The sequence below is a fragment of the Dasypus novemcinctus genome, chromosome 5, assembly GCF_030445035.2.
Source record: "Dasypus novemcinctus isolate mDasNov1 chromosome 5, mDasNov1.1.hap2, whole genome shotgun sequence".
Lineage (NCBI taxonomy): Eukaryota > Metazoa > Chordata > Mammalia > Cingulata > Dasypodidae > Dasypus > Dasypus novemcinctus.
In genome coordinates this window covers 41222933-41238157 of record NC_080677.1, presented here as the reverse complement: position 1 = coordinate 41238157, position 15225 = coordinate 41222933, and the positions used below count along the sequence as shown (strand labels likewise).

Here is a 15225-nt window from a genome sequence, read left to right as displayed (position 1 = left end):
AAAAGTCAGTTGGCCATACATGAGAGTCTATTTCTGAATTCTTGGTTTGATTCCATTGATCAGTATTTTTATCCTTGTGCCAATACCATGCTGTTTTGACTACTGTAGCTTTGTAATTATGCTTTAAAATCAGGGAGTGAGAGTCCTCTAACTTTGTTCTTTTTCAAGATATTTTTGGCTAGTCAGGGACCCTTACCCTTCCAAATAAAGTTAATAATTGGCTTTTCCATTTCTGCAAGTAGGCTGTTGGCATTTTGATTGGGATGGCTTTGAATCTGTAAATCATTTTGGATAGTATTGACATATTAATTATATTTAATCTTCCAATCCATGAACACAGAATGTCCTTCCATTTATTTAGGCCTTCTTTATTTTAGCCATGTTTTATAGTTTTCTGTGCATAAGGCCTTTACATCCTTAGTTAAATTTATTCCTAGATATTTAATTCTTTTAGTTGCTATTGTAAATGAAGTTTTTTCTTTGATTTCCTTCTCAGATTGCTCATTACTTGTTTGTACCCCACCACTTTTCTGAACTCATTTTTAAGTTCTAGTGGCTGTGTTGTAGTTTTTTTGGGGGATTTTCTATGTATATGATCATGTCATCTGCAAACAGTGAAAGTTTTACTCTTCTTTTTCAGTTTGGATGCCTTTTATACTTTCTCTTGCCTAATTGTTCTGACTAGATCTTCCAGTACAATGTTGAATAACAGTGGACAGTGGGCATTCTTGTGTTGCTCCAGGTCTTAGAGGGAAAGCCGTTTAGGCTTTGACTATTTAGTATGATGTTAGCTGTCGGTTTTTTATATATGTTCTTTATTTCTTTTATTCAACTTGTACTTGAGTTTCTCTTGCTTGTTTTTTAGGACAATTTTTATTTGATCATATTGCTATATAAGACATTCCTAGGTATATGCTACAGCTGCTAGTTGTTTTATATATTCTCATATGAAAAGTTAGAAGGACAAATAGTGACTCCAATATTATATATTTACATACAACAAAACGGAAATTTTTAAAATACATTATACCAGTACTTTGTGTTTTTGCAATAACTCCATGAATGAATATCCAATAAATAGGAGGAAAAGTGTTTTATATTTACAGTTAGGATTGTATCTGATTTAAAATGGTAAGAGCCATATTTTAAATTGTTTTGGAGCCTGAATTTTCTAGAGTTTCCAAATGAATAAAGATATTTATGCAATTAAAATTCAGTTTGTTATTAAAAACTGAATTAAGATGACAGTGAAAAAAGAGCCTCAGGTGTATGACTCTGCATTTTAAAGAGCTACATTTAATGTTTATGCAAGAGTAAAACTTTTTAAATTTTTATTTTAAAAAGTGATTAGCACCTTGGCTGTACAGTTTTTAAGATTTTTTATAACAGTGCATAAGGCTAGTTTTTTTTTGCTTCAAAATTTGACCTACTTAGAAAAGTTCTGATAATTCCAATGTAATATATTCCCTCAGTTTTGTAAGCGCCTTTGGCTAATGTATTGGAGAGACAAGTAATCTCATCAAGGAACGTAATGGACCCTATCACATTTCAAGATATATTTTTTTCTGCTTCAGATTTAGTTGTGTTTAATGATACCACACTCTTCTGGCAAGGGTACTTTTCCAGTAGTTTAACTCTGTTTGCATACAAATAGTGCTTTTGGTCTAGCTGCCATTGCAGATCTTTTCCTTGAAATGAGATGACTTGATTTGATTTTTTACAGTTAGGGGAAAAAAAAGTTTTTGTTCTTCTTGAGAGAATAGAGAAAGAAAGGTTGTCATTGAATAAAATGCATGGCTTGACAAAGTCAGAAAAAATGGGTTGTTGTCAGCTCCAGAAGATAGGAACTAGCTCTTGCTTGGTTGCAAATTGCAATTGGCCTGGAAGTAAAAGAAAATCCCCAGGCTGTATTTGCAGTGGAGATTTGAAGGTGGCACAGAGGAGTCCCAGTTCTCCTTCACCTTAGCAAACCGTCTTCCCCTTCTTGATTCCAATGACCTGAGTATATTAAAGTCATAGATGTCAGATTCTGAAAACTCTTCAAGAGACTCTCTTGACAAGTAAGATATTCTTTATCTCAGCTTTTACCAGTGAGACACTGCAGGCCCCAAGAGATTTTAAATAACTTTCCCAGGACCTCACATATCATCACCCTAAAACTTAGGTGTTCCTTCTCCAAGTGCTGCTTCTCTCTAGATATAACGGATTTTCCTAGGTGTGTCAAGGGTAAGATCCAGTTTTAACTTGCTCAACTCCTGGTGGAAGGCTTCCCCATTTAAAAACCAGGTTTTCTTTGATTTACCAATCCCTTAAAGAAGAAACATAATAAGCGTAAGGACATTTTTAAAGCAGGTTGTATAAGCCACTAAAAATTTATTTACTAAACTAGAAAATATTTCTGTATACTAAGTGGAAACAAACAGATTATAAAGCAATATGTTAATTCTATGTAGAGGTTATTTTTATCCAAATAAAATTAAAGCATATTGCAAAAACAAATTGATCCCTTTTGGAAATATATTAACTTATATTTTCTTAAATGTATATAATTAAATAACTTAATAAATATACAGTTAAAGTTCTTGAACTATAGCACAAACTATTCCAAGCAACAGGTAGGTTACAGTATGCCAGGCAAGGCCTATTTTTATCTATATTTGCTAGAAAATAAATTTCCAGTATATTTTGGAAGGCAAAGATGATTTCACATAAGTAATTGAAAATAGTTACTTTTAGGAGAAACACAAATATTTTTTTAATGATTATTTTAGTTAATGTAATGAAGAGCCCACACCATTCTTTATGAACCATGCCGAGATTGTCAAAGAATTAAATGAATGTAAGGAAATTAGTTTCTTTAAAACTGAAGTATAAGTTTAGCAATGCATATTATTTTGTCCTTTAGTTGAAAAGATATTCCCGTCGTGCTCTTTTTTCAATAACATGTTTTCAATAACATGTAAATGCATCTTTGATGACCACATCATACTCGTTTTGTGTGAAATTGTTTAAAAACATCACTTCCACCTTTAATTCTTTGAATTGGAACTTTCCCCCTTGTCAAGATAAGCATCAAGGTGGCGGACTTGGCCCAGTGGTTAGGGCGTCCGTTTACCACATGGGAGGTCCGTGGTTCAAACCCCGGGCCTCCTTGACCTGTGTGGAGCTGGCCCATGCGTAGTGCTGATGAGCGCAAGGAGTGTCGTGCCACGCAGGGGTGTCCCCCGCATAGAGGAGCCCCACGTGCAAGGAGTGCGCCCCATAAGGAGAGCTGCCCAGCGGGAAAGAAAGTGCAGCCTGCCCAGGAATGGTGCTGCACACACAGAGAGCTGATACAACAAGATGACACAACAAAAAAAGAAACACAGATTCCCGTGCCGCTGACAACAACAGAAGCGGACAAAGAAGATGCAGCAAATAGACACAGAGAACAGACAACCAGGGTGGGGGGGGGGGGAAGGGGAGATAAATAAATAAATAAATAAATCTTAAAAAAAAAAGATAATCATCAAAATTATATTTTAAGGTCACAATATCTGTGAGCTTTTGTCTTAGCGATTTGAAGATAACATGTCTATTTTCAGATGGAGCAAGTTAATTTAAGTATGGTATGTTGAAGTTGCATTTTCTAATAGAAAATGAAGTATTTCTTAACTTTACATTGAACATAATTACAGCAAAAAGCAATCCAGATGAAGTGTAGATTTTTTTGTTTGTTTGTTTGAAAAGTAACCCTCTATTTTATTCCAGAGATTTATTTAGTTTTCCCACTGGAATAGTAAATAGCTTAATACTCTCTCTCTGTCTCTCATTTTATATAGAAATAGAGACCAAAACTTTGACTTCTACTGTATTTACATATATTAAAATACAACAACATGAGTATAGGATATATCACTATATTATCTTTATTTGTACCTCATGCTTCAGAATCTAAGATATCAAAATAAAGCTTACTTCAAATGAGAAGTGCCATCTCCTTCCATTTTTCCATCAGATACTCGTGTTAAATAATGAGACTGAATTGATGCTGTGATGGGAAAAGATCTATCCTGTTAATTAGAAGTTCTCAGTGATAAGGTCTTAACCGACCTGTGTTTTCTTATTCCTTCTCAACCACCACGGATTTCAATATTTAAAAAAATTGGTTTTTATAATTCTCCTAACAATCATTTTTAGTGCATGTGTGTTTAACAAAATAATTAATTCCTTTAAATATTTGGTGACTCCACTGCTTTTGAAGTCACACGTTTAGTTCTCTCAAAACTAAAATACTCACATATTTAGAAGAGTCCTCATCGTCGTTTTGGTGATTTCCTTAAGTGGAACTGTGTCCCCTAATTTAAGAGCCTGAGTTGCACAGCAATTACATAGAAATCGTACATCAGATTAATAATAGTCCCCAGTCTGCTTGTTTGTTTACACTCTTGGGTCAGAGCTGCTTATTTTGTGCACTTAATTGCCACTTGTGACGTGTGCCTATGTTCACAGTTCTCTAATCATGGTTCCATTGGGGACTCACTTGGCATATGTAGTTTTATGCATCATTTCAGTAAGAAAATGAGAAAAAATTCCAGATTATGTTACTAATTGTGCAGTCTTCTCTTCTTTGTCTAAGGCATTGTGAACACATGTGGTGTGGTTGGAGTGGAGGGATGGGTTATGGTAGGGACACTGGTCCTGGAGTCAAGCAGATGCAGGTTTTTATGTAAGTTGTATCATTGACTTGCTGAGTGACCTTTTCTTTTTTTTTTTTTATTAAAATTATTTATTTTTACAAATTACATTAAAAAAATACAAGGTCCCAATCAACCCCACCGCCCCACCCCCCACTCCCCCCACAGCAACACTCTCTCCCATCATCGTGAGACATCCATTGCACCCAGTAAGTACATCTCTGAATCTTTTCAAATTGACTTTACCTTTCTGAGTCTCAGTTTCTTCATCTACGATGTCTATTCTGAAAGGTGGTAGTGAAGTTAAAATGAAATAATTTACCTAAAGCTAGGAACTAACCTTCTAGTCTCTAGTTCAATGTTTGGGGCATAGTGATGTTCAGTAAATATTAGTTTGAATGAATTAAGATACTTAGGATGGTGGTAGGTGTTCAACGAATGTTATTTCTATGTTCTTCTATTTCTGGGGTTCTTTATCAGGTTGAGCTACAAGCTAACAGGAGTTAAGACTGCAGTGAAACAACTTATTCTTTTGGATCCTAATTTCCCTCATCTATAATATTTAGTGTTGTTGTGTCAGTTGGTCTTTCCATGACTTTTCCTAAAAACATATAATTTTTAGGATGCAATAGCATAAAGAAGCCATTAAGAGACAGTTTTACATAGAAAGGGCAGAACACAAGTGTGTGGTAAATTCATGAGTTTGCTTTCCCTACTGTAACATGGTCAGGTAACTAGCATAGTTGTTAAATTTACAAAGATGGCAAAATGGTAATTATGGAATGAGACTTTACATTGTTTATTTTGAAAAGCATAGATATTGGAGTCCTTGACAGAGGCTGCTAGCTGTTTACCAAAATTCATTCCTCCTGGTTACATGGAAATAGTCATAGCTGTTCATATGGCTGGCTAGCTAGGCACTACAGTTCCTGGTCCCCGGGTGAAGTAGATGTGGCCCTATGACTAAATTTTTATGAGTAAAAGGTGAGTGATAAGTGTTACTTCTGGATCTGGGTTCTAAGAAGGCTTTACCGTAAAAATCATCTTGAACTTGAATTTTTGTGAAAATAATGGTAATTGTTCAAGACCATTTAAAAGAAATAAGCTTGATTTTCCTCCAAAACACTTGTTACCATGTCATTTTCTCAAATTAAGTACTTGTCTCTCCTTAGGTTGTGAAAGTAGTTTCTGACTCATAAAACCATAATGACATAAATCATACTGATATTTTTAAAATAGTTGTCCCACATGTAAAAACAACTTAATATCACTGACTAACAACAAATACCAATGTGGGAAAGAAACATATGCAGGTCTGGCCATATATACTTTCTAATAAGGAAAATACTTGACATTATGCAAAAGGTAGAAGAAAATATTTCTGAGACCTGCAAATGCTCTTATATATGAAAATGTTACATATAAGTTCATTTCTTTGCTTAAAATTATTCTGATTCTATAGTGATAAAAAAAATCCTTATGTATAAATAAACAAAATGTCTTCAGCTTAAAATTTTAAGCACTTTGTCTTAATTTATGTTTAAATTCCCAACTAGTTTAAGTCTTTTAACCATGTTACTAATTGGTATTGATTGGTAGAGACCTCATTCAGTTAATGATCAGGTAACTTGGTTCTAACAATCTAGTTGAGCTAGATTAATGAGAATGTAAAGTCTGAAAAATGAAACCTTCATAAAATATTTTTAAGCATTGAAGAGGAAATATGTCAGTATTTTAACCCTGTTTCTTTAATAATCATTCTAGTTTCCTGGGCTGCTCAAGAAAACCATGAAATGAGTTGGCTTAAACAATGGGAATTTATTAGCTTAAGGTTTGTGGCTAAAGGAAAGTGTAAATGAAGGCATCATCAAGACAGTGCTTGGGAAGCAGATATGACTCAAGTGATTGGGCTCCCGTTTACCATATGGGAGGCCCAGAGTTCAGTTCCCAGGGCATCCTGGTGAAGGGGAGATGGCCTGAGTGAAGAGCAGGCCCACGTGGAGTGCTGGCCCATGTGGTAAGCTGGCCCAAATGGAGTGCTGGCCCACGCAGCAAGCTGGTCCAAACAGAGTGCTAGCCCACACAGGAATACTGGGCTGTGTAGGAGTGCTGGCCTGTGTGGCAAGCTGGCCCAAGCAGAGAGCTGGCACAGCAAGATGATGCAACAAGAGACACAGAAAAGAGATAATAAGAGACACAGCAGACCAGGGAGCTGAGGTGGTGCAAGAGATTGCGCTCCTCTCACTCCAGAAGGTTCAAGGATCGGTTCCTGGTGCTGCCTAAGGAGAAGACAAGCAGACATAGAAGAATGCACAGCAAATGGACACAGAAAGCAGACAACGAGGGGGGTCACAATAAATAAATAATAAATCTTTAAAGAAAAAAAAGACAATGCTTTCTCCCGTGGCATTCTGTCTGCTGCCCGTGATCCCTGATCTTTAGTTTATCACTTGAAAAGACACATGGCAGCATCTCCTGGTCTCTCCCTCCTCTTCCAGTTTTGTTGATTTTAGCTTCTGGCTGCTTCCTCTTTGGCTTTCTCTCTGTCTGAATTTCAATCTGCTTATAAAGGACTCCAGTTAATAGGATTAAGACCTATCTTGACTGAAGTGGGCCTTCTTAACTGACGTAACTTCATCTAAAGGTCCTACTTAAAATGAGTTCATACCCACAGGAATGGATTAGATTTAAGATCATGTTTTCTGGGTATACATACTGCTTCAAACTACCACAGTCATGTACCATTGTTTCACTGTGCACAAGAAAGGAAAACTTCACCTGTGAGGAAAGAGTTAGACTTGACCTCTGATCTGCAGTAATTTAACCTTTAGAGAGTTCACACTCCTATTATCATTTGCTGTAACTATACCATACTCCCTGCAAAAGTAATATTTGACTTGCACTTAATACCTGATAGTGGTTTTAAATTTCTTAAATACATAAAAATTTTTATATCCTCTGTTGATGACTGCAGATATACTACTTTGTGAGGGAAAAAAATGTTAAGAATTTTATTAGGGTTCTCCAGGGTAACAGAACTGACAGGATGTTTTTATATATATATATATAAAATGACAGAATGTAAATATTATGAGCTCTATTATAGTAATTGGCTTATATAGCTATGGGGATGGACAAGTCCAGATTTTGTAGGGCAGGCTGCAAACGGGGAACTTATGTTTTCCAGTGAATTTCCCAAGGGAAGCTGGCTGGCTGAAGTAGAGATGGAAATTCTTTCTTCTGATTGTGAAATCATCCTTTTTCTTTTTAAGGCCTTCAGCTGATTGGATGAGACTTATCTCGTTGTTGAAGGCAGTCATTTCAGTTGATTTAGATTTAATTGGCCTTAGGTGCAATTAACTTCTAATGACTTAAATCCACCAAATATCCTTACAGTAACAATCAGACTAGTACTTGCTTGAGCAAACAACCGGACACCATAACCTGGCCAAGTTGACATCTGAACTTAACCATAACAGGTATGTTTGACCTGGAAAGAATATTCTATTAATTCTTTCCTTGTGCCATATTTATAACAAAAACAAGTGGAAGAGATATGTAAGTGATATATAATATTGATATGAAAGGTTACTATTATTATTTTCCTTGTTATGTATGACTTCACCCAAATTAAACTCAAGTTCTAGGGATTAAGTTTTTATGGATGACCATAAGGGCAAGAGTATAGAATCCATTGAATGCCTTCTTAGTGCTATATCTTCAGGTCTACTTTATAAAGCAAGCTTTTTGTTCAGGTGAAGAATTCGAGGACCAGAAACATCAGGAAAACTACCCAAAGTCACAGGGCTTGGCTGATAAGGAGGGTAGACGTAGTATCAAATTTCATCTAATTCCAAATCCCAAATTCCTGCTTGTGCTTGTTGAGGTCTCTGCATCAATCCACATTGTACATATTTCATAGCAGAATTTTAAGGTTACTGAGACTTTGACCAGAATTATTTGTAAAGCTGGGCTTGCTTTTATGGTATTTGGGAGGAATTGAAGTGTGTCATTTCAAGGACAATGGAATGTTCAGCTCTTTGTGAAGTATTCATTTCCCTATGCCCAGCATACATTTATCTTTGATTTAAACACTCATTTCTTTCAAGGTCTTTCTAATGAGACCTTGCAGATTTCCCAAAAAATATATTGTGTCATTGACAGTTTATTCACCTTACATAGTTCGAGGAACTGCTTGTTTAAATTTAGATACTGTCTCTGATGAAATGTTTTGACAAAGTAATACCAGCTTGATACTATTTAAAATATTTTGACAGATGGGAAAATTGTTTCAGTCTGAGTTGAGCAATACTTTATTGCAGTATTTTGTGAGCTAGAAAAAAATGGTGAAGGTAGCCTCACTGTTCCTGAAAATAACATCTTTCCATTCTCCCTAAGAAGGGAAAGGCCTCCCTTCAGTCATAGATTACAATACATATGCTGTGTATACGAAGAACTCATGCAGTTTAAACAAGAGGGAACATTTGGGGATTATTTCCAAACAGGGAACATTTATTATTCTGTAAGCAAACATAACCTAGAGAACTTTTAGAAAAATTTGGTGCTATAGTCCTCTATCAGATCCTTCTCATGCCCTTGTGAAAATGTGGTCAATAATGAGGTGCAATCACTAGGAGTTAAAAACTGAATGGTTGAAAAAAAACCAAAAACCCAATAACTTGATAACTAGAATTTTAAAAATGTTATTGTAATAAAAATATTTGTCTTTCAAATTAATTGAAAAAGAATAAAATACAGGTGGTGCTTGTTTTAGGTATAAGAAAAAAATTTTGCTGAAGAGGCACGATAAAGCAGGGGTCCTCAGAATGTGGTTCCAGACAGCAGGAGCAGCGTCACCTGGGAACTTGTTAGAGATGCATATTCTTGAATACCATAGGCCTCTGAATCATGTGCTGACGTAGCCCTGCTATCGGGGTTGTCACGAGGTCTCCTGGTCAGTTGGATTCATGCTTGATAACTGTTGAGTTTGATAACTGCTGAGAATAAAGACGTTCAAACTATCCCACAGAGCTGTGGAAGGAGGAGGAATTGGAAGCTACTGATCAAGAAAGTTTCCCAGCCTCGCCCAACCCTGTTTCAATTAAGGAAGCCTTGACTTTCTCTTTTACATGACAAGGTTTTATATTGGGTTTCACGACTGAACGATGTTTTGAAAGCCATTCGGGTGGATCTTTCTCTGAATGAGCAAGACTTTGGCCCAGGAAGCTTTCACCGGGAGGCAATGCCTCTTACTGTGTTTGCATTATCTGAGCTGTATGGGTCCTGAAATTTGGCTTGATCAGTAATGTCAGAGTCTGTCTGTGTCTCAGGGACAGCCTCATGCTAATCAATGAGATTCCTAAGGAACATATGTACAAAGCAGAATCCAGTTATTTTTCAAATTACAATTAAAAGCATAACCATAAAAATTATGCTGATACCCATGTTGAACTCATTCCATGTCTTCTGACTGTGCACATGTTAAAATTTAGAATTGGCGATATTGTTGTCCAGTGATTGGATTGCCAGTGACATGGATTCAGGCCCCCACCTTGCTTATACTACTACAGGGAAGATGGAGAAATAATAGATTGTTACATTGCAAACATATAATCAGAGAAATGGGAAGTTGCTATTTTCTTCAGGTCATCATGAACTTATATGAAGCTCCTTGACCAAAAAAACCTAAAAGTTAAAAAGTTCATCATTTACTTGATTGCTGATTGCCCCTAAATTCATTGTCTCTTTCACCTGAACCATGTTGTATATACCTACTATATATTTCTCCACATTTATGTTTTTAAATTAATTTATATGTAATTTTGACAATTATTTCCATGGCTATTTTAGTATCATTAATTAAACTTCAATAAGATCTGTATTTTTATATTTATCTCCTATGAATTATGTATTGCTTTTATTGCTTGCTTTTCTGAGTTCTGCATACAAGATGATGATGACAAAAATAGGTTACTGAATTGTGGGAAGATGGCCTCAGAGTAGACAGGCAGGGCTCAACTCTGTCACAAAAACAGCAGAGAAAGAGCCAAAAGCTGTCCAAGGTCAGCAGACCAGGACCGTGCTACACAACTCCCAGAAGGGTGAGAGACAGAGAGATGAAGAAGCCGAAACAACAAACGTGAGTTATCAAGCCCCTGCAGTGGCTTGGAAGGGGCTCCCCTTCCCCACCCCCAAGATATTAAGCTGGGTAAAATCCCTGGCTCACTGCAGCTGACTGAAAGGGGAACAGACATCTTCCTCCCTGTGAGCTGTTACAAAAGAAAAAGGGGGGAAGAGGAGTCAGGGAGATTTTCTTCAGTCAATTTGGCCAGCAGAGCCCACTTTGAATCGTGGCTGTGGCCAGACCAAATACAGGGAAATGGAAATTGAAACTCCTCTGTGGAAAGGTACATTGACAAGTGCCATCTTCTGGCCATTCTGGAAATTGCAAGGACAAAAACTGCTTTTGGTTCTTTTGGCACCCTAACTCCTGGGAGAAAATCTGTGCCCCATTAGTGACTCCCTGGCCCAATTTAGATAACTTAAGCTGGACAGTTTTAAAGACTAAGTATGAGTTGAACCAAATATCAAAGAAGAGCTGTGAAAAAAAACAATAGGCGAGAAAGAGAAATTGGCTATCAGAGTAAATTCACCAACATATTCAGATGCCTAGATATGTAAAAAATAATAAGCCATACTAGAAAACAGGAACACATGGCCCAGCAAAAGGAATGAACCAAATATCCTGAAGAGATATAGGATTTAAGACAATTAATCAATTATAATCACACAAGTCTCCTAAATCAATTCATAGAATTGAAAGAAAATATGACCAAAGAGATAAAGGATATTATGAAGACACTGGATGAGGATAAAGAACAACTTGAAAATCTGCAAAGAAAAATAACAGACCTTATGGGAATGAAAGACATGATGGATGAGATTAAAAATACATTAGAGAGAGTGGATGTGGCTCAAGCAGTTGGACGCCTGCTTCCCACGTGGAACATCCTGGGTCAAGTCTCTAGTGCCTACTAAAAAAAAAAAAAAAAACAACCAAGCAAACAGATGAAAAAACCAATTTGGGAGAGCCGATGTGGCTCAGTGGTTGAGGACTGACTTTCCACATACGAGGTCCCAGGCTCATTCCCAGGCCCCAGGACCATTAAAAAAATCTCAAACTTTAGAGGCACATGAGCAGATTTGAATTGCTTGAAGAAGGAATTAGTGATTTTAAAGACAGAAGATCTGAACTGGAAAAGACAGAAGAACAAACAGAAGAGAATGGAAAAAATGGAACAGAGTAATAGGGAATTGAACAACAACGTCAAATACACAACTGTACACCTTATCGGTGTCCTAGAAGGAGAAGAATATGGAAAAGAAGTAGAAAGAGTATTTGAGGAAATGATGACCAAAAACTTCCCAACTCATGTCTTATGAAAGACATAAGTATCAATATCCAAGAAGGACAACACACCCAAAACAGAATAAACCTGAATAGACCTACCTCAATGCACCTAATATTCAGAATGACAAATTTCAGTGATAAAGAGAGGATTCAGAAAGCAGCAAGAGTATAGCAAAGCATTACATAAAAGGGAAACTCGATAGTCATCAGAAACTATGGAGGAGAGAAGAAAATGGTATGATGTATTTAAGGTACTGAAAGAGAAAAACTGCAGGCCAAGAATTCTGTATCTAGCAAAACTGTCTTTCAAAAATGAGGGTGAGATGGGAAGCAGACTTGGCCCAGTGGTTAGGGCGTCCGTCTACCATATGGGGGGTCCGCGGTTCAAACCCCGGGCCTCCTTGACCTGTGTGGAGCTGGCCCATGCGCAGTGCTGATGCACGCAAGGAGTGCCCTGCCATGCAGGGGTGTCCCCCACGTAGAGGAGCCCCATGCGCAAGGAGTGCACCCTGTAAGGACAGCTGCCCAGCATGAAAGAAAGTGCAGCCTGCCTAAGAATGGTGCCACCCACACACAGAGCTGACACAACAAGATGACACAACAAAAAGAAACACAGATTCCTGTGCTGCTGACAAGAACAGAAGCGGACAAAGAAGATGCAGCAAATAGACAGAGAACAGAAAACCAGGGCAGGGGGTGAGGGGGAAGAAGGAGAGAAAAATAAATAAATCTTAAAAAAAAACAATGAGGGTGAGAGAACCAGCAAGATGGCGGCAGAGTAAGGAGCTCCTAGAGTCAGCTCCTGCTACAGGGCAGTTAGCAAACACCCAGAGCTCTCTGGCACTAGCTGAAGCACCTATTTGGGGCTCCAGGAGGCCAGAAGAGCATCCCGCAACATCCTTGAAGGAGTGGAAGGAGGAGACTGCCCATCTGCAGAGAAGACTCATAAGTAGAGCATTTCACACGCTGGAGGCTGGTGCCCATCCTCCACTGGAGGCACAAGCTGCCTTGGGAGCTGTTCTGCAGCTGGAATTGAAAGCTCTACTTCCCCAAAACAGGGGAGGAAGAGATGGTTGGGCACCGATTTCAGCTATGATGAGGAAATTCAGTGGGCTGCAGTATGATCCTAATAACAGCTAAGGTTTGAGCCTGTCCAGGTTAGAAAGAGGCTGGGAGCCGCCATCTTAACTCCACACCTGGCATGAGGGGAAGAGGGAAGGACTGAAAATCCCAATGCTGGTGGGGACCGGCTTCTTCCCATCCAGATCATATTGCAGGTTTAGCCTAGGACCCAGTGCCACCTCCAGCAGGGAGGAAGCTGCGGGAACCTGCACCAGCCTCTCTGGGAAATTACTGGCCAAGCCATGGAGGCCGGTGATTGTCCTACTCTGGTGGCACGAGCCACCCCAGGAGGTGCTCTGTTACAGGAATTGGAAGCTCCTTTTCCCAGAAACGGGAGGAGGAGGTGGTTGGCTGCCGATTTTGGCTACGGACTGGGAGACCTGGCTGGCTAAGAGATAACCCTGGGAATGACTGAGATTAGTAGTGGGCCAGCTCATCACACGGGCCAGGAGGCCCTGGATTTGAACCTTGGACCTCCCATGTGGTAGGTGGATGCTCTATCTGTTGGGCCAAATCTGCTTCCCCCAAACTCATTCTATGAAGCCAACATGACCCTAATACCTAAACCAGAGAAATATATTACAAAAAAGAAAATTCAATATCTCTAATGAATACAAATGCAAAAATTCTCAACTAAATACTTGCAAACAGAATCTAAAAGTACATTAAAAGAATTATACACCACCAGCCAGTGGGTTTTATCGCAGGTATGCAAGGGCGGTTCAAAACAAGAAAATCAATTAATGTAATAAACTACTTATAAACTCCCTTATAGAACTTCTCACAGTTTGTCTCATGTGTAGAATTGCCTCTTTTTTTTTTTTTTTACTATTGAACTATATTTCATTGTATGGAGTTTCTAAACATTATTTAAGTGATCAGGTACTCTATTAACAAAGATTAGGTAATTACTAATCTTTTGCAACACCAGTTATTTTCAGTGTAAATAATCCTTGGGACTCTGAATCTTCTGTGTGGTCTCTGATTCTTTGCAGGAGCTTTTTAGCCTTCTGGGTCTTCAGCAGGGACTGATAAAGATCAGAAAGAATTAGGTCAGGTTTGTATCAGGAAGTTGCTTGATCTCATTTTTCTCAGATGGCTATTTTTAGCTTTTGACCAGTAATCATGGTAAGAAATCTTTGTATCTTGCCCTAGACATTCTTCTTTCAGAAGATTGAAGTAGTCCTCTTTAAAGGGTTCAAGAAATGCAATTTGCTAACAGTGTAGTGGATTGATTAGGGACTTTGAGTGTTTATTTCTAGAAAGAGAAACTGTTTATGTTCTCAGAGTTCTATCTGCTCTCTTTTCTCCAGCTATTAAAGCGTGAAATGCATGTATATTTGGAAAATTATATGTAAGGCACATGTTTTCTTAAATGCATAGTCCCCTATTTCTTTGTCATATTCTTTGAAGACAATTCTGGGAACTGTTAGTTTAGTTTTACAAAGAAAACATCACCTCATTATCTGAGTTTTCTTATCATCCATTATTTTAAAAATGTTTAGCAATTTCAGGAAGAGTGTTGTATTTAGTATTAGTGAGTAAAAATTACATGAGAAATGGCATCAACAGGGCAATCAGGTGGAAAGTTAGTAGAAATGTATAGGTAAGTTATTTGGTCCATTCCTTTTTCTGACTCAATATCACTAACTCAGAGGTAATGGAACTGTTGCTATGTAGCAAATAATCTGAAGAAAATAATGCTGCATATTCTTTGGGAAGTGATTTTAGAATTTAATATTTTCCCTCCAGGAGATTTATGAGCTGACATTGAGAATTATTAAGACTCAGATCCAAATACTTAGTTCATTTCCTCTTGCTCAGCATTTACTAAATATGTGGAACACTAACCCAGATATTGGTCAGTCAAGCTTAGGAGTCAAGATTTCATATCCTTGTCACCATGTGTGAACTTTGGATTTTAATATATTCAAATGCCTTTGTATCTTATGTGTTAGGTGAAAAAACACATGTCAACAATTTAATTTAAAATGCTACTGTTGAATATTTTATAAA

The 15225-nt window shown here is 37.6% G+C and overlaps 1 protein-coding gene across 4 annotated transcripts in view; it reads left to right on the top strand.

Annotated features, from left to right (window-relative positions):
- The window catches only part of HDAC9 (histone deacetylase 9), a 996672-nt gene that overhangs the window by 261663 nt on the left and 719784 nt on the right, over positions 1-15225 (top strand). The window lies entirely within an intron of this gene.